Source organism: Hypanus sabinus, chromosome 31 (genome assembly GCF_030144855.1).
Source record: "Hypanus sabinus isolate sHypSab1 chromosome 31, sHypSab1.hap1, whole genome shotgun sequence".
NCBI lineage: Eukaryota > Metazoa > Chordata > Chondrichthyes > Myliobatiformes > Dasyatidae > Hypanus > Hypanus sabinus.
In genome coordinates, this window is record NC_082736.1 from 39,110,803 (window position 1) to 39,131,990 (window position 21,188).

The 21,188-nt window shown below is 46.0% G+C and overlaps 1 protein-coding gene across 4 annotated transcripts in view; it reads left to right on the forward strand.

Annotated features, from left to right (window-relative positions):
• Positions 1–21,188, forward strand: part of LOC132384107 (neurexin-1-like) — a 1,241,271-nt gene that overhangs the window by 858,756 nt on the left and 361,327 nt on the right. The window lies entirely within an intron of this gene.

Consider the following 21,188-nt stretch of genomic DNA (forward strand, 5'->3'; position numbering starts at 1 on the left):
TTTCATTCTAGAACAAAGAGATACCCTCCTTTTTTCAAAGAAAGGGGCTTCACTTCCTCCACAATCAACACTGCCCTCGACCATATCTCTTCACACATGTCTGCTCTTACCCCTTCCTCCCACCACACCAGCCTTTGCATCAAGCTCATATCTCTGAAACTTCTGCCACCTCCAGTGGGATCCCACAACCAAGCACATCTTTCCCTTCCCCCTACTTTCTGTTGTCCACAGGGATCGCTCCCTATGCAACTCACTGGTCCATTCATCCCTACCCACTAATCTCCCTCCTGGCACTTATCCTTGAGTTGCAGTGACTTTAAAACTTATTTTAATTTTGATTCTGATCCCATGGGGAGAGTTGGAGACAGACTGACCCTTGTTCACCAGAAGAATGAGACAGATGAATTCAGGGATATGTGGATAGGGAGGGATTGCTTCTTCTAGGATGGGGGTGGTCCTGGTCTCTGGACAAAGGATCACACTTCCAGATAGGGCTGAGGTTTGAGGAATGTGGAGTTCAGAGTATCAAGATTAAAGGAATGAATTAGAGTGGCCAATCAGCCTTGTCACTGGTCATTTCTGATAGCACCATGTTCAGGGAGAGTGTCCGGATCTCTCTGAGTCTTGCAGTCTCTGATATTTTATAAAGCATTAGTCAGACCACACTGTGAGCAGTTTTGGGCTCCTTATCTCATAAAAGATGTGCTGGATTTGGTGAAGGTCCAGAGGATGTTCATGAGATTGATCACAGGAATGAAAGGGTTAATGTATGAGGAACATTTGATGGCTCTGGGCCTGAAATCACTGGAGTTTAGAAGAATAAAGGGGGATCTCATTGAAGCCTATTGAATACTGAGTGGATGTGAAGAGGCTGGGAGTCTAGGACCAGAGGGCACAGCCTCAGAAGAAATTCATTTAGCCAGAGGGTGGTGAATCTGTGAAATCCATTGGCACAGATGGTTGTTGAAGCCAAGTCATTGGGTATATTTAAAGTGGAGGCTGATAGGTTCTTGATTAGTCAGATTTCAAAAGTTTACATGGAGAAGGCAGGAGATTGGGATTGAGATGGATAGTAAATCAGCCAGGGTGGAATGGCAGAGCAGACAATGGACTGAATGGCCTCTTTCTGCTCCCTATATCATATGGTCTTATGGAGTTGAATATCATCAGAGGGAGCTGAGGCACCAAGAGTTCAGCAGAGCAGCTCTCCTGGTTCTTGATAATGATACACAGACGATGCAGGAACCTTTTCACAAGTAGAGATAAAAAGTGCTGTCGGCATATTTTACCAACGCCTCTGTTTGATGTAATGTTTCCCCATTCCGTCTCCTTATTGTGCAGATATTTGCTGGCAATGACATTTTAACAATGAGCGCTCAGAGCTGCAGTGTAAACAGAGAAGGGAAAATGGAGCACTCTATTTAAGGAGCGTTCAATCACTTCCTGAGGACACCTAATGCATTCCACAACCCACTGATTGTTTCTCAGTTGAAGCAAAATCCTGCAGATGCAGATGGCTGAAATAAAACAAGCATCTTCTCAGCTCATTATAGACAGGACGTGGATCAATCGTAACACCTGCATTTTATTGACTATAATCAACACAGTCTTCCCTTCAAGTCAAGTCATCAAGTCACTTTTATTGTCATTTCGACCATAACTGCTGGTACAGTATATACTAAAAATGAGACAATGTTTTTCAGGACCATGGTGTTACATGATACAGTACAAAAACTAGACTGAACTGTGTTTATTAAAAAAAAACACAGAAAGCTACACTGGACTACAGACCTACACAGGACTGCATAAAGTGCACAAAAACAGTGCATGCATTACAATAAATAATAAACAAGACAATAGGGCAAGGAGTCAGTCCAGGCTTCGGGTATTAAGGAGTCTGATAGCTTGGGGGAAGAAACTGTTACATAGTCTGGTAATGAGAGCCTGAATGCTTCGGAGCCTTTTCCCAGACAGCAGGAGGGAGAAGAGATTGTATGAGGGGTGCATGGGGTCCTTCATAATGCTGTTTCCTTTGCGGATGCAGCATGTAGTGTAAATGTCTGTGATGGTGGGAGGAGAGACCCCAATGATCTTCTCAGCTGACCTCACTATCCGCTGCAGGGTCTTGCGATCTGAGATGGTGCAATTTCTGAACCAGGCAATGATGCAGCTGCTCAGGATGCTCTCAATACAGCCCCTGTAGAATGTGATGAGGATGGTGGGGTGGGAGATGGACTTACTCAGCCGCAGAAAGTAGAGACGCTGTTTCAGCTCCAAAACCTGGGCTTCTACCTCCCTCTGCAACTGGATCCTTGACTTCTTCACCAGGGGACCTCAGTCTGTGCACATCTCCTCCTCACTAACAACCAACACCTGCACACCTCAAGGATGCGTACATGTGCTTTGCCTACTGCTCTATCTCTACACCCACGACTGTGTGGTGCACAGCTCAAACACCATCTATAATTTGGCGGAAGTCACAACTACTGTTGGCAGAACTTCAGATGGTGATGGGAGTGAGATATCTTCAGGAAATATCTTCTCCACATCCATCCAATCTCAGCCTTTCAACTTTTGGTAGGTTTCAGTAAGACTTTCCCTCATTCTTCCAAGTTCCAGCATGTGAAGGCCCAGAGTCATCACCCGCTCCTCTTACGATAAGGCTTTCATTCCCAGAATCGTTCTGATGAACCTCCTCTGGACCCTCTCCAATGTCAGCCCATCCTTTCTTAGATGAAGGACCCAGAACTGCTCACAATGCTTCAGGTGAGACCTCACCAGTGCCTTATAAAGCTTCAACATTACATCCTTGCAGATTTTACGACATGTACCGGTGACACTAAAGCAGATTCTGATTCTGATTCATTTCTGATGAGGGAAGGGTGAGTGCGCTTTGGAGGGAAAGAGATATGCGAGTGGACAGTCAGAGACTTTTTCCCAAGGCAGGAGTGGCTTATACAAGGGCAACATAACTTTAAGCAAAGTGTAGGTGTCAGAAGTGGGTTTGTTTTACAAAGAATGGTGGTTGTGTGGAATGCCCTGCCAGATACATTAGGGACATTATGAGACTTTTAGACATGAATATAGGGAATGGAGGACTGTGTGGGAGGGAAGGGTTAAATTGATTTTAGAGTAGGTTCAAAGGTTGGCATGACGTCGTGGTCTGAAGGGGCTGTACTGGTTGTAATGTTCTATGTTCTGTCTCTCAAGATGTACAATGAGGTGGGCAACATTGCTGGGGAAAGAGTGAAGACTTTTTGTCCTTTATAATTATAACAGCAGTTTGTACTTCTGCAATAGAAACAAAAACAATTAGCTTTATTTGTCACATGTACATCGAACATCCAGTGAAATGAGCCACTCGTGTCAGATCAGATCAGCAAAAGTTGTGCTGGGGGCAGCCTGCACGTATCGCCATGCTCCCGACACCAACGGAGCATGTCCACAACTCACTAACCCTAACCCGTACATCTCTGGACTGAGGGAAGAAGCCAGAGCACCCAGCGGAAACCCACACAGGAGAACAAGCTAACTTCTTACAAAGAGCAGTGGGATTTGAACCTGGGTTTAGCGTTACACTAATCACTGCACTCCTACGCCCCAGGAGCATCACAGCAGCTGATTGGAGCCCATGCCACATGGGGGGGGGGGGTGAGGGTTAGGAATGGAACCTCTCAGTTCAGAGGGAGAGGTTGTCCTTAAGGAGGGGGGGGGGTGGAGATGGTGGTGGCCTGGGGTAGGGGCAGAGGAAAGTGGGTAAAAACATCTGGAGCACACTGAAGGGCAGAGCTACCATTGGTAGTGAGTTTGGTGTTTGACTATGAGCCAGGGGGATCACTAAGTGGGGGAGACCATGAGACATATGGGACAGAGAAGAAGAATTAGGCCATTGGGCCCATTGAGACTGCCCTATAGGGAGGGAGGGTGGGGTTTGAAGGGAGGGGACAGGGACAGGATTCGGTTCAATTCAGAGCACAGGTCAGCAGAGTGGAATGAAGGGGATATTAGTGTACTCATCCAGAGGTGACTGAGGGATTCTCTAGGAATTGAACACAGAACCAAGACAGGCTTACAGACCAGTACAGTGCAGAAACAGGCCCGTCAGCCCACAATGTCTGCGTTGACCATGTTGCTGAATTAAATTACATTTTTAATTAATCAACATTAAATTATTATCAAATATAACTAAATCCCTTCACCTTCACCTCCCTCCATTCCCTGCACATTCATGTGTCTGTCTAACAGACTCTGTTGTATCTGCCTCCACCCCTTCTCCGGCAGCACATTCCACACACCCACCACTCTGAGTAAAAACACTTTCCCCGCACAACTCCTTTGAATTTACCCGCACTCACCTTAAAGCTACGTCCTCTATACACCAGAGCATAGACCAGCACAGCACAGTAAAAGGCCCTTTGGCCCATCATGTTGTGCTGAACATTGTGAGTGTGGGGGAGGCATTGTTCGGGGCCAGGGGTGTGAGTGTGTCAAAATGTTTGTGATGATAGTGTTAGGGATCGGAGACAGTTGAATGTGCAGCGGGTTGTGGACATTGTGAAGGTAAAAGTGATCAGCTTAGGTGGGTATTTAATGATGAGTTTCTTTGAATCATCTTGGACCGAGGTGCTGTACTACACTCTACTCTATGTTTGATGTCTCTCCTCCACAAGTCTGCCCTTCCCTGTCACCCTCACTCACCATCTCTCACCCTTTTCCCCTTCCCTCCATCCCCTCCATCTTTGGGACATCCCGTTCTGGGGCCCAGTTTAAAAGACAACTCCGGCCCACTGTCTTGTGCCAACATTTAAATGTTTCTTTTACCTGGTGCACACTCCTGTTGATATCTCGTTGGTGCTGTTTGGCTACTCGCTTGGACTCCCTGTCTCTGTCCATTGATGCCTTGTTGGTTCACCAAGCCCACAGCACAACACCTGGATGCTTTCAAGAGAGAGTTAGATAGATAGTGGGGTCAAGGGATATAGGGAGAGGGCAGGAACGGGGTACTGATTGTGTATGATCAGCCATGATCACAGTGAATGGCGGGCCAAATGGCCTACTCCTGCACCTATTGTCTATTGCCCCTCCCCAGGTCATAAGTGGTAAACATATTGGTTTGAAGGAGTGTAATTGAATACTACTTAGCACATTGACTGTAAGTGTAAGAATGAAAAGGCATTGCACAGTTAATTCCTGCAAATAATCTTTTTTTTATTATGAATGAAGTTTAATTTAGTTTAAAAAATTAAACTCGTAATTAAATGCCTCAGTAACTATAAACATAAGAGATTCAGATGCTGAAAATCCAGGGCAACACACACAAAATGCTGCAGGAACTCAACAGGCCAGGTAATGTCTACGAAGGGGAATAAACTGTCCATGTTTTGTGCCCAGACTGTTCTTCAGGACAGATAGTCCTGCTGAAGGATCTTGGCCCAAAGTGTTGACTGTTTATTCCTCTCCATTGATGCTGCCTATCCTGCTGAATTCTTCCAGCATTTTGTGTTACCTAAGTAAAGAATTCCTTTCTGCCTGTACACTTTTCCCTCCATTCCCTGCACATTTATGTGTCTGTCTAACAGACCCTTAAACACCTCTATCAAATCTACCTCCTACACCACCCCTGGCAGAGCACTCCACACAACCACCACTCTCTGTGTAGAAAAACTTGCCCCTCATATCTCCTTTGAACTTTCCCCTCTCACCTTAAACCTGTGCCCAGTTGTGGAGAAACACTGTGGGCAAAGTGCAGACACACTTAGCAAGTTCCCTCACCGACAGAGGAAAACCTGAAACACCGATGCCACCATTTACATACAACCACTGGAAAATATTAGTCCCACACTTGTACCAACTTAGTGCCCGCTAGCATATTGCTTTCAATCCCATAAGATATATTCGACATGGTGAACTTTTATCAATAGTCCATAAATTATTACAGTTTTTAAGAAAGCTCTCCAAATTAAATTAGTGTGAAACGCGGGTTTAATATGATTTCTGTCGTAAGAGGTTTAGACACAGTGCTGTCATTTCAGCTGTGTAATTTTTGCTGAGCTGATATGTTTAAGAATATTCTCAACAGCACCTAGAGACAGGGCTGTGAATATCTGAATTTTAAGTTTAGATTTGGCAATGGTTCTTAACAGGATCCTGGTTGTAAGCTTTCGGGTGGCACTCTTTACCTTAAAGAAGATTCAGCCTATTGGTGCATGGGCTTTGGATGTTTGAACACACGGCAGTAAGCTCAGGAACAGGCCCATGGCCCACCATGTTGTGCATAAGTAATTAAGTTAATTATGCTAATTAAACTGAACCCCTTCTGCCCTCACATGGTCCATATCCATCATTCCTTGCACATGGCCTATCTCCCTCCATTCCCTGTTCATGTTCCATATCCCACCATTCCATAAGACTATAAAACCATAAGACATAGGAGTAGAATTAGGCCATTCAGCCCATCGAGTCCACTCCACCATATCATCATGGCTGATCCTGGATCCCATTTAGCACCATACACCTGCCCTCTCACCATAATCCCTTGATGCCCTGACCAATAAGAAATTTATCAACTTCCGCTTTAAATATACTGACAGACTTAGCCTCCATCACAGTCTGTGGTAGAGTATTCCACAGATTCACCACTGGCTAGAAAAATTACTTATTACTTCTGTTCTAAAAGGTCACCCCTCAATTTTGATGCTGTGACCCCTAGTTCTGAATACCCCAATCAGAAGAAACATCCTCTCCACATCCACCCTATCTAGTCCTTTCAACATTTGGTAAGTTTCAATGAGATCCCACCCCCTCGCCACATTCTTCTAAATTCCAGTGTGTTCAGGCCTAAAGCTGCCAAACACTCCTCTTACGCTAACCCCTTCATTCCCAGAATCATCCTTGTGAACCTCCTCTGAACTCTCTCCAATGACAACACATCCTTTCTGACATATGGGGCCCAAAATTGTTGACAATACGCCAAGTGAGGCCTGACTAATGCCTGATAAAGCCTCAACAATCTTGTTGAATGGTCACTCAACAAAACCACTGCGAAACTGCCGTTAAAATCTCGATCGCAGTCCTGGTTAAAAAGTTGCTGTTTTTACGCAGCTCTGACGTTGATTGCCCAGCCCAGAGAAAACTGTTGTGTAGCTCTGCTATTTAAATCTTGACTGAAATGGTGCTCTTTTTACACAATGCCACAAAACTCTGCCTTTAAAATCTCGATCTCTATCCTGGTTAGAAGGTAGCTCTTTTTACACACCCCTGACATTCATTTTCCATATATACATAATCTAGTCAAATTAAATGTAGTGCCAAAATAGAAATAAAAAAGTAGTGAGGTAGTGTTCATGGGTTCAATGTCCATTCAGAAACTGGATGTCAGAGGGGAATCACTGACTGTGTGTCTTCAGGCTTCTGTCCCTCCTCCCTGATGGTAGCAATGTGAAGAGGGCTTGACCTGGGTGATGGGGGTTCTTAATGATGGACGCCATCTTTTTGAGGCATCGCTCCTGAAGATGTCCTGGTTATTACAGAGACTAGTGCCCATGATGGAGCTCAATAAATTTATTACTCTCCTGCAGCTTACTTTAGTCCTGTGCAGTAGCCCCCCACCCTCATACCAAGCAGTGATGCAGCAAGTTAGTGATCTCCATGGTACACCAAAAGAAATTTGCAATGTTTTTAGAGACATACCAAATCTTCTCAAACTCCAAGTGAAATATAGCCATTGTCATGCCTCCTTAATAACTGCATTGATATGTTGGGCCCAGGTTGGATCCTCAGAGATATTGACACCCAGGATCTCAAAATTTCTCATTCTTTCCACTTCTGATCACTTTATAAGGACTAATATGCGCTCCCTCATCTTACCTTTCTGAACCCCACCATCAGTTCCTTGGTGTTACTGATGTTGAATGCAAGGTTGCTGCTATGACTACACTCAATTAGCTGGTATATCTTGCTCCTGTATGCTCTGTCATCACCATCTGAGATTCTGACAACAATAAATGTATCATCGGCAAATTTATAGCAAATTTGAGCCATGCCTAGCTATACAGTCATGGAGGCAAGCAGTGGGCTAAGCACACATCCCTGAGGTGTGCCAACGTTGATTGTCAATGTGATGGAAATGTCATTTCCAATTCATCCAAATTGTGGTCTTCTGGTTAGTAAGCTGAAGATCCATTTGTAGGGGGAGGTACAAAGGCGCAGGTTCTGGAGCTTTTCAATCAGAGCTGTAGGAATGATTGTGCTGATGAACAGTTGATAAACAGCAGACTGACAGATATGCTATTGTGACCATCACTGAATTGTGGCTGAACGATGGTTTGAGCTGGGAGCTGAACGTCCAAGGTTACACATTCTATTGGAGGGATATGAAGGTCAGCAGAGGGCTGGCGTGGCTGTGCTGGTAAAGAGTAGTATCAAATCAGTAGAAAGATGTGACATGATCGGAAGATGTTGAATCCTTGTGGGTTGAGTTAAGAAACTTCAAGGGTAAAAGAACCCTAATGGGAATTATATACAAGCCTCTGAACAGTAGCTGGGATGTGGACCACAGATTACAATGGGAAATAGAAAAGGCTTGTCAAAAGAGCAATGCCATGGTAGTCATGGGAGATTTAAACTTGCAGGTTAATTGGGAAAATCAGGGTGGTAATGGATCTCAAGAGAGTGTTTGTTGAATGCCTACAAGATGGCTTTTTAGAGTAGTTTGTTGTTGAGCCTACTAGGGGAGCAGCTATACTGGATTGATTGTTATGTAATAAACCAGAGGCGATTAGGGAGCTTAAGGTAAACAAACCCTTAGGAGGCAGTGATCACAGGATGATTGAGTTCAACTTGAAATTTGATCAGGCGAAAATAAAGTCTGATGTAGCAGTATTTCAGTGGAGCAAAGGAAGTTACAGTGGTATGAGAAAGGAGTTGGCCAAAGTAAATTTGAAGGAGATTCTGGCAGGGATGACCACAGAGCAGTAGTGGTGTGAGTTTCTAGGAAAAATGAGAAAGGTGCCCAATACATGTGTTCCAAAAACAAAAAAATACTCAAATGGCAAAATAGCACAACAATACCTGACAAGGGAAGTTAAAGCTAAGGTAAAAGCAAAAGAGAGGGCATAGAACAAAGCAAAAATTAGTGGGAAGAGAGAGGATTGGGAAGCTTTTAAAACTCTACAGAGAGCAACTAAAAGAATCATGAGGAAGAAAAATATGAAATATGAAAGTAAACTGGCAAACAATATCAAAGTGGATAGTAAAAGCTTTTTCAAGTATGTAGAAAATAAAAAAAGAGATGAGAGGACTGCTAAAAAATGAGGCTGAAGAAATAATAACAGGGGACAAGGAAATGGCAGATGAATTATAGGAGTATTTTGCATCAGCCTTCACTGTGGAAGACACTAGCAGTATGCCAGGTGTTGTAGACTGTGAGGGAAGAGAAGTGAGTACAGTTACTATTACAAGGGAGAAGGTGCTTAAAAAGCCAAAAGACTTAAGGTTTCAAAGGTACATTTAATGTAAGAGAAGTGTATACAATATACATCCTGAAATGCTTTTTCTTCGCAACCATCCATGCAAACAGAAGAGTGTTCCCAAAGAATGAATGACAGTTAAATGTTAGAACACCAAAGTAACCCCCCCCCCCCCCCAGGTCCTCTCCCTTCCACATGTAAGCAGCAGCAAAGCAACAATCCCCCTCCCCTCACCAGCAATAAAAAGCATCGGCACCCACCACCGATCACTCAAGCATGAGCAAAGCAAGAGCAAATACACAGACTTGCAGTACCCCAAAGACTACTCATTCAGCCGATATTCGACATACCACAGGCTCTGTCTCTCCCTAAGAAGGGAGAAAGAGATGTCTCGGTTTCACAGTGAGAGGGGAGACCTAACAAATAACTTGCTGGTTTACGATGTTAACAGTCCTTCATGTCGCTTTTTCTGTGCTCTGTGCCCAAAGATCTCAGGTCTCTGGGCACACAGTCTGAGATCTTCCATGACACACCGCTTTCCTGCTGGGATACCGACCTTCAATCTGCCTGTCTCAAGAGTCACGATATCCCGGCCCTCCGAAGGATGACTAAGCTCTTAGGCCGCATCGTTGGCATGTTGAATAATGATACATAAGTCACCTGGGCCAGATGAACTGCACCCTAGGGTTCTGAAAGAGGTAGCACTAGAGATTGTGGAGGCATTATTAATGATCTTTCAAAACTCAATGAACTCTGGCATGGTGCCAGAGGACTGGAAAATTGCAAATGTCACTCCACTCCTTAAGAAAGGAGGAAGGCAGCAGAAAGGAAATTATTGACCAGTTAGCCTGACCTTAATGTTTGGGAAGATGTTGGAGTCAATTGTTAAGGATGAGGTTATGGAGCACTTGGTGACACAGGACAAGATAGGACAAAGTCAACATGGTTTTCTTCAGGGAAAATCTTGCCTGACAAACCTGTTGGAATTCCTTGAGGAGATTACAAGTAGGATAGATAAAGGGGATGCAGTAGATGTTGTATATTTGGACTTTCAGAAGGCCTTTGACAAGGTGCCATATATGAGGCTGCTTACCAAGTTAAGAGTACAAGACCATCAGACTTTAAGATATAGGAGCAGAAGTAGGCCATTTGGCCCATCAAGTCTGCGCTGCCATTCAATTATGGGCTGATCCAATTCTTCCAGTCATGCCCACTCCCCTGCCATCTCCCCATACCCTTTGATGCCCTGGCTAATCAAGGACCTATCTATCTCTGCCTTAAATGCACCCATGATTTGACCTCCACAGCTGTTCATGGCAATAAATCCACAGATTTACCACCCTCTGTCTAAAGTTATTTCTATGCATCTCTGTTCTAAATGGTCGTCCTTCAATACTGAAGTCATACCCTTTTGTCCTAGACTCCCCTACCATGTGAAATAACTTTGCCATATCTAATCTGCTCAGGCTTTTTAACACTCGACATTCAAGGCAGAGGCTGCTCGTTTATTATTAATGGAGACTCGAAATGAACAACACATGAAGTCCTTTTAAACTCTGCATGCTTTCCTTCAGAAAAGAAATGCGATGGTTGCAAAATATCAAACAGTTTTGGACAGGGATTATTTAAAAAGAGATGCAAAAGAATTTGCAGGTAGCCTCACTGAAGACTTACGAGCAGTGATGAATAATTTAGGTCCCTCTTGAGAGAAACTTATACTTCACTTGACATAGAGTGGCACTGTGTGTCCTTCATCATCTTTTCTCAGTGTGACAGGGTGGTGTGGAGTGCATTTCGCTCAGTGTCTGACACCGGGAGTATGTGATGGGACACTGTGGATGGAGCTTTACTCAGTGTCTAACCCCAGGAGTGTGTGATGGGACGATGTAGAGGGAGCTTTACTCAGTGTTTGACCTCATGAGCATGTGATGGGACAGTTGTCTGGAAGTTTCACATTGTACCTTATCCCAGGAGTGTATGCTGGGACAGTGTGTTGGTCATTTAATTCTCCATCTGACCCTGGGAGTGTGTGTTGGGATGGTTCAGAGGGAGATTTGTCACTTCTGAGTTTGGTTTTGCTGATTATGATGGAAGTGCTGACAAGGGCACAGATGTGGAACCAGAATTTAGTGACGTTTTCACCGCACACAAATGCGGCTAAGTAACATTGACGCAGGTCTGGGGTTCACTGGTCAGTGAAGGTGAGAGGACAGGTGGACTGCAATGAGTGATTGGGAGCTTGGAAGAACAGTATTGCCTCAGGACCAATGTCCCTCCCCTCCGTCCCCGTACATCCACCTGCGCTGTTGAACATTGAGTGTGAATTGCCCATTGGCTTCACGTCTCACCTGCCCACTTCAGTGTTGCAGTTTCTGGAGACACAGGACAGCAGATGCTGAAACCTGGAGCACCAAGTAATCTGAAGGATCTGAGCAGGTCGGGCAGCATCTGTGAGGAATCACCAACTGAGGTTTAATGCAGTCTCGATCTAGGATGTTGATAGCTCCTCTGCCCCCGCAGGTGGTGCTTAACTCCTCTAAGTTTCCCCAGTCAATTCAAATTCATTTATTTATCTCACGTACATCGAAACACAGTGAACGTGTCATTAGCATAAACAACCTACTCAATCCCAGGATGTGCGAAGGGTAGCCTGCAAGCTACTCCCATACTCTTTTGTGGGCTGGACCAGGACTCAACAACTGCTTCATGGGTACATTGGGGTTAGGGCAGGGGTCATGTCTGTGTGAAATAAAATCCAGAAGAGATCATTCAACTCCTGTGCTTGCACCACAGTCAATAGGGTTGTGACCAACCTCCTCCCTTCACCAGTCAATAAGGTTGTGACTAACCTCCAACTCCACCAGTCAGTAGGATGGTGATCAAACTCTTCCCTCCACCAGTCAGTAGATTTGTGACCAACCTCCAACTTCAATCCTGCTCCCTCCATCAGTCAATAAGGTTGTGACCAACCTCCAACTCCACCAGTCAGTAGGATGGTGATCAAACTCTTCCCTCCACCAGTCAGTAGATTTGTGACCAACCTCCAACTCCACCAGTTAGTAGGTTTATGACCAAACTCCTCCCTTCACCAGTCAGTAGAGTTGTGACCAACCTCCAACTCCATCGTTCAGTAGAGTTGTGACCAACCTCCAACTCCATCGTTCAGTAGAGTTGTGACCAACCTCCAACTCCATCGTTCAGTAGAGTTGTGACCAACCTCCAACTCCATCGTTCAGTAGAGTTGTGACCAACCTCCAACTCCACCAGTCAGTAGGTTTATGACCAACCTCCTACTTCAAACCTGCTCCCTCCACCAGTCAGTATGGTTGTGACCAACCTCCTCCCTCATTCCTGCTCCGGGCCTCCTTTCTTGGTTCTACCAATAATTAAAATTTTCTGTCTCTGCCCCCTGTGATGTAATTCATTGAAAAGCATACGAGAAGCTTGTGGGGTTGTGTTCCCTTATGCAGTACACTCACAGTGATTAGATATCACACTGGCTCCCAAAGGGAGTTGTGAAGATTCACCTTCCCTGGCTGAAGAAAGTCCCTTTCATCTTTGCCCTGAAAACAAAGGCTGTCCCTTTGTTTGGGTCTGTGAACCCCAGTTCCAGAAGTCCCAGTCTGAAGAAAATTTAGCTCTAATTTCACACCTTCAAACCTTGGAAGAACATTGTACTTTAAACGCAGAACATAGCATAGCACAGTACAGGCCCTTTGGCCCACGATCATGTGCTGACCTTTTAACCTACTCTAAGACTGATTTAACCTTTCTGCACTACACAGCCCTCCATTTTTCTATCATCTATGTACCTCTCTAAGAGTCTCTGAAATATCTCCATGTATTTGCCTCTATCACCACCCCTGGTTCTAACATTTACCTCTGACCTCCCCCTCTACATTCCTCCAATCACATTAACATTATTCTCCCTTGTCTTGGGCATTGTTGCTCTGGAAAAAGTCTCTGGCTGTCTACTTGATTAATGCCTGGTATCATCTCTATCAGAATTACAATCAGAATCAGGTTTATTATCACTTACATATGCTGTGGAATTTGTTGTTTTGTGGCAGCAGATCAGTGCAATGCATAAATATGCTATAAATTATAACAAGGAATGTATAATGAGATAAATACATATTGCAAAAACAGGGAGCTAGTATACTTAGGCTGATTGTCCATTCACAAATCTGATGGCAGAGGGGAAGAAGCTGTTCCTAAAATGTTGAATATATGTCGTCAGGTTTCTGTACCTCCTCCTTGATGGAGGCATTGAGAAGAGGGCATGTCCTGGGTGGTGGGGGCTCTTCCTGATGGACGTCGCCTTTTTAAGGCATCCTCTATTGAAGGTATTCCCAATGCTGGGGAGGCTCATGCCCAAGATGGAGCTGCCTGAGTTTACAACCCTCCACTGTTTTTTCCACTCCTGTGCAGTGGCCCCTCCATACCAGACAGTGATGCAACCAGTCTGTCTATCATCATCCTTCACTTCAAAGTGCCAAAGTTGTCTCCATTGTCACTTTGCAATGAGGTTGCCTCTTGTCTGTCAATGTGAAGGGAGTCTGGGCTTTACTGTCTCCATATGGGGACTTCCCAGGAATGAATTTGCTTGATTACGGGTCTTGGTCATAGTTCTGGCAGGTCCTTTACTGTGTGAGCACAGAAAGCAGCAGAAGTCCAGCAATGTGGGTTCAGAGAGAGGACTCCGACTGCAGTCCGTGGCCTCTACCAGTCAGAGCGCTGACTGCAGCAGTTGGGAGATTATGCTGCAGGTTTACAGGAAGTTGGTGAGGCCACATCCGGAACAACATGTTCAGTTTTGGTTGCCCTGTTATGGGAGAGGTGTCACAAAGCTGGAAAGAAAGCAGGAAAGATTTTCCAGGGTGTTGCCAGGACTAGAGTGTTTGAGTTTTAGGGAGACATTGGGCAGCTTGGGATTTTATCACTCGAGTAGGAGATTGGGAGGAGTGACTGTACAAAGGTGTAGATAAGGTGAATGCACACAGAGCTCTTTCCAGAGTTCTGCATGTAGACACAGATAATATACAGTATCATCATCATCATTATATGCCGTGTCTTAAGACATCGTCATTATGTGCCGTGTGTAAGACATCATCATTATGTGCAGTGCTATATGACATGTACGAACATGGTCTTTCCATGACTATGATTGTTCTTGGCAATTTTTTCTACAGAAGTGGTTTGCCATTGCCTCCTTCTGGGCAGTGTCTTTACAAGACAGGTGACCCCAGCCATTATCCATACTCTTCAGAGATCGTCTGCCTGGCGTCAGTGGTCACATAACCAGGACTTGAGATATACACCAGCTGTTCATATGGCTATCCACCAACTGCTTCCCTGGCTTCACGTGACCCTGGTCGGGGTGGGGAGATGTACATTATAGTTCATAAATTACAATAAGTCAATGAAGAAGAAGTCCGCAGTTGGTGTGTAGTATTCTGTTTCTGATGTAGGGTTAGGGTGGTACAGATTGGTTCAAGAACTGAATGCTTGAAGGGAAGTAACTGTTCCTGAACCCAGTGGTGTGGGACTTCAGGCTTCCGTCCCTGCTGCCCAATGGGAACTTTGAGAAGATGGCATGGTCTAGCTGCTGGGGGATCTTTGATGAAGGGATGGTGTGAGACTTAAGGCTTCCGTCCCTTCTGCCTGATGGGAGCTGTGAGAAGATGGCATGGTCTGGATGGTGGGGATCTTTGATGAATGGTTGCTGTGGGACTTCAGGCTTCTGTCCCTCCTGCCCAATGAGAGCTGTGAGAAGATGGCATGGACTGGACAATGTGTGTCCTTGTTGCCTGATTGAGGCACCATCCCTCCTGAATGGTGGGGATGAATGTGCCTGTGATGGACTGGATGGTGCCCACTCTTGCGTTTCTGTGCCATGATCATGTTGTGTAGGGGACAGGTTTGTGGAGCCGACTAGCTAACTCCAGCTCTCATTTCTTATCTTCAAGTATTTTCATCAGATCTTTGACTTCTAACACTGAAAGCTTAAAGCTGGGATTACACCTGCAACTCAAAATCACGGCTCTCCTTCATTTCAGCAGAGAAATGTCAGTCCAGATTAAACCGATTCCATTGATGTCTGTTCCAAGGGAAAATGAAGATGTTGATAGCTAAATAACTGACACAAAATATGGATCTCCAACAGGAAAGGAAGATGGGATTCACAGTGGTAAATCTGGAGAATATTATACAAATAGATAAATAGACAACAGTGGATTTGTGTAGAAAAAAAATCAGGAAATTTATCAAAAAAAATCAGAACAGTATGTTCCAGAATCTACTGCATTGCCAGTGTAACCTAGCATTGGATCCTTAGTGTGTATCCTGAATGTCAACAGCTCTCAGGATCTGTCCTGGGCCTAGCATACTGACACAACTACAAAGAAGACATATCAGTGGCTATTCTTCATTAGGAGTTGAGGAGATTTGATGTGACACCAAAGACTAGCCAAGTTCTGCAGATGTACTGTGGAGAGCATTCTAATTGGTTGCATCATTTTCTGTTATGGGGGGGGGGCAGTGCACAGGATCAGAACGAGTTGAAGGGAGTTGTAAACTCAGACAGTTTCATAATGAGCACTAGCCACCCCAGCATCCAGAACATCTTAAAAAGATGATGCCTTAGAAAGCAGGCATCCCTCAATAAAGACCCTCAGCATCTAGGACATGCCCCCCTCTCACTACTACAATCAGGGAAGACATACAGGAGCCCAAAGACACACACTCAGCATTTCAGGAACAGCTCCTTCCCCTCTGCCACCAGATTTCTGAATGGTCCATGAACACTAACTCACTAACTTGCTCTTTTTAGCACAATTTATTTTTCATTTAATTTTTATTGTAGCAGCCAGTGTTGTTTTTGTGTGTTGCAATGGACTGCTGCCACAAAACAACACATTTTAGGGCATTATGTCAGCGATAATGAACCTGATTCTGACTGGGAAAGGTTTGGGAATGTTGGAATTCTGGAGACAAGCATTGAATAGGAGAGTGCAGGGAGCATTGGAAGCAAATGGGAGTATTTGAACTTTGTGCAGCTAATATGATTCATGGTGGCTTAATTGGATCTATAGGGACCTTGGACACATTGAGGTGGATTGGCTGAGAGTGATCTTTGTAGACAGTGCACACTGCAGACACAGTGGCGGAGGGAGAAGAGTTTAGAAGGGTTGATGGGGTGCCAATCAAGCAGGCCGCTCTGTCCTGAACGGTGCTGAGCTCCCTGAGAATTGTTGGGGCCACACTCACCTAGGCGAGCAGGGAGTGCTCCCTCACACTCACCTAGGCGAGCAGGGAGTGCTCCCTCACACTCACCTAGGCGAGCAGTGTGCTCCCTCACACTCACATAGACGAGCAGGGAGTGCTCCCTCACTCACCTAGGCGAGCAGGGAGTGCTCCCTCACACTCACCTAGGCGAGCAGTGAGTGCTCCCTCACACTCACATAGACGAGCAGGGAGTGCTCCCTCACTCACCTAGGCGAGCAGGGAGTGCTCCCTCACACTCACCTAGGCGAGCAGTGAGTGCTCCCTCACACTCACATAGACGAGCAGTGAGTGCTCCCTCACACTCACATAGACGAGCAGGGAGTGCTCCCTCACACTCACATAGACGAGCAGGGAGTGCTCCCTCACACTCACATAGACGAGCAGGGAGTGCTCCCTCACTCACCTAGGCGAGCAGGGAGTGCTCCCTCACACTCACCTAGGCGAGCAGTGAGTGCTCCCTCACACTCACATAGACGAGCAGTGAGTGCTCCCTCACACTCACATAGACGAGCAGTGAGTGCTCCCTCACACTCACATAGACGAGCAGGGAGTGCTCCCTCACACTCACATAGACGAGCAGGGAGTGCTCCCTCACACTCACATAGACGAGCAGGGAGTGCTCCCTCACACTCACCTAGGCGAGCAGGGAGTGCTCCCTCACACTCACCTAGACGAGCAGTGAGTGCTCCCTCACACACCTAGGCAAGCAGGGAATGCTCCCCCACACTCACCTAGGCGAGCAGGGAGTGCTCCCTCACACTCACCTAGACGAGCAGTGAGTGCTCCCTCACACACCTAGGCAAGCAGGGAATGCTCCCTCACACTCACCTAGGCGAGCAGGGAGTGCTCCCTCACACTTACCTAGGCGAGCAGGGAGTGCTCCCTCACACTCACCTAGACGAGCAGTGAGTGCTCCCTCACACACCTAGGCAAGCAGGGAATGCTCCCTCACACTCACCTAGGCGAGCAGGGAGTGCTCCCTCACACTCACCTAGACGAGCAGTGAGTGCTCCCTCACACACCTAGGCGAGCAGGGAGTGCTCCCTCACACTCACCTAGGCGAGCAGGGAGTGCTCCCTCACACTCACCTAGGCGAGCAGGGAGTGCTCCCTCACACTCACCTAGACGAGCAGGGAGTGCTCCCTCACACTCACCTAGGTGAGCAGGGAGTGCTCCCTCACACACCTAGGCAAGCAGGGAGTGCTCCCTCACACTCACCTAGGTGAGCAGGGAGTGCTCCCTCACACTCACCTAGGCGAGCAGGGAGTGCTCCCTCACACTCCTGACCTGTGCAGTGTACATGGTGGGAGGTCCTTCAGGTGCTAGGAGGTGGATCCCCACCCCTGACCTGCTCCTGTAGCCACAGGGATTCTGTGGATGGTCAGCAGAGTTTCTTGGGATGTCAGGAAGTCAGACACTCAGCACAGGGCCACCCCCTGACCTGCTCCCGTAGCCGTGGGTTTCTGTGGTCGATCTGGCAGAGAAGGTGCCGACCTTCAGGGTGTTGATAGTGGGGATGTGTCACTGGGCATGCCATTGAATTCCAAGATCACATGGTTAAACTGTCTCACCAATGGCATACTCCGGTATAATATCGGAAGTAGTTAATTAATTTGTACAAAGTAAGATCCCATTGACAGTGGCACAGAGGGGATCAGATTGCCTGTCGTTAATTGTGTGGGGCACACTTACCAGGACAAGCAAAGTGAAATAGATAATAGACAATAGACAGTAGGTGCAGGAGTAGGCCATTTGGCCCTTTTAGCCAGCACCGCCATTCACTGTGATCATGGCTGATCATACACAATCAGTACCCCATTCCTGCCCTCTCCCTATATCCCTTGACCCCGCTATCTATAAGAGCTCTATCTAACTCTGTCTTGAATACATCCAGAGACTTGGCCTCCACTGCCTTCTGGGGCAGAGCATTCCACATATCCACCACTCTGTGGGTGAAAAAGTTTTTCCGCATCTCTGTAAATGGCCTACCCCTTATTCTTAAACTGTGGCCTCTAGTTCTGGACTCACCCATCAGCAGGTACATGCTTCCTGCCTCCAGCGTGTCCGATCCCTTAATAATCTTATATGTTTCAATCAGATCCCCTCTCGTCCTTCTAAATTCCAGTGTATACAAACCCAGTCACTTCAATCTTTCAACATATGACAGTCCTGCCATTCCGGGAATTAACCTTGTGAACCTACGCTGCACTCCCTCAATAGCAAGAACGTCCTTCCTCAAATTTGGAGACCAAAACTGCACACAATACTCCAGGTGGGGTCTCACCAGGGCCCTATACAGCTGCAGAAGGACCTCTTTACTCCTATACTCAATTCCTCTTGTTATAAAGGCCAGCATGCCATTAGCTTTCTTCACTGCCTGCTGTACCTGCATGCTTGCTTTCATTGACTGATGTACAAGAACACCTAGATCTCGTTGTACTTCCCCTTTTCCTAACTTGACTCCATTTAGATAGTAATCTGCCTTCCTGTTCTTGCCACCAAAGTGGATAACCTCACATTTATCCACATTAAACTGCATCTGCCATACATTTGCCCACTCACCCAACCTGTCCAAGTCAACCTGCATTCTCATAACATCCTCCTGACATTTCACACTGCCTCCCAGCTTTGTGTCATCAGCAAATTTGCTAATGTTACTTTTAATCCCTTCATTTAAATCATTAATGTATATTGTAAACAGCTGCGATCCCAGCACCGAAACTTGCGGTACCCCACTAGTCACAGCCTGCCATTCCGAAAGGGACCCGTTAATCACTACTCTTTGTTTCCTGTCAGCCAGCCAATTTTCAATCCATGTCAGTACTCTGCCCCCAATACCATGTGCCCTAATTTTGCTCACTAATCTCCTATGTGGGACTTTATCAAAAGCTTTCTGGAAGTCCAGGTACACTACATCCACTGGCTGTCCCTTGTCCATTTTCATAGTTACATCTTCAAAAAACTCCAGAAGATTAGTCAAGCATGATTTTCCCTTCATAAATCCATGCTGACTCGGACTGATCCTTCTATTGCTATCCAAATGTGTCGTAATTTCCTCTTTTATAATTGACTCCAGCATCTTTCCCACCACTGGCGTCAGGCTAACCGGTCTATAAGTCCCTGTTTTCTCTCTCTCTCCTTTCTTGAAAAGTGGGACAACATTAGCCACCCTCCAATCAGCAGAAACTGTTCCTGAATCTATAGAACATTGGAAAATGATTACCAATGCATCCACGATTTCTAGAGCCACCTCTTTAAGTACACTGGGATGCAGACCATCAGGTCCCGGGGACTTGTCAGCCTTCAGACTCAACAGTCTATCCAACACCGTTTCTTGCCGAATATAAATTTCCTTCATCGTTTACCCTAGTTCCCTTGGCCACGATTACATCTGGGAGATTGTTGTCATGGGCTTCTTGTGGGCCAGACCCTCATCTCTCTGAAGGACACAGTACTGTAGCTGGTAGTGTAAGATTAGGATTCAATTCCCACCACTCCTTGTGCATTCTCCCCGTGACTATGTGGGTTTCTCCAGGTGCTGTCGTTTCCTCCCACAGACCAGAGCCGTAAAGGTTGGGGTTAGTGAGTGGTGGGCATACTCTGTTGGTGCCAGAAACACGGCAAAATTTGTAGGCTGCCCCCAGCACATCCTCGGACAGTGTTGGTCATTGATGCAAACAACGCATTTCACTGTTGGAAATCATTGGAAAGTGTAGCTCAGGTGGCTGATGGTTGGGCAGGGTTGTTCTCTGATCTTGGCAATGTGCTTGCAATCATTTTGTCACCATACAAGGAGTCATCGTCAGTGCGCTGTCGATCGTGGTGTGTCTTCCAGAGGCTTGTCCTTTATATACTTATCAATCAGCTGATTGGTCACCATTTTGGAAACTCAGTTGTGATGTGGGGAGGAAATCTCATCGCTGATTGGCTGTGCAGCAAACTTCATGTGCTGTGGTCTGGAATTTTGCCCAGATTGACTCGTAAACAAGCTTGAGGTCTCCTTGTCAATGTACAGAATTGTTTGCGGAGAACCACACTTCTAGGGATTCCCTTGCATGCCACATGTTGGCTTTCACCATGACTTTCACTGATGCCCAGTCACATTTGTGACCTTACTGGGTAGAGCCCAGGGAGAGTTGGTCAAGCTGCTTCACATACAGCTGATGTTTATGTATCCTTGTGGATAGTGTTTTTTCTCAGTTTGGCCGATGTAGTATTTACCACAGAGCCCGCATTGGATTTTGTAGACCACATTGGACGTGGAGTGCTGAGCCTTGCCCATGACTCTCAGTGGCTTCCTGCGGTCACAGACTGACAGTTGCCATAGCGAGCTACGGTGCCTGTAGATAGGCTGCTCTCTGTGGTGCTGGTGAGATTCATCAGACAATGTGTCAGTTAGTTTATTAAGTCACACTGTATTCACAAGCTGGTGTC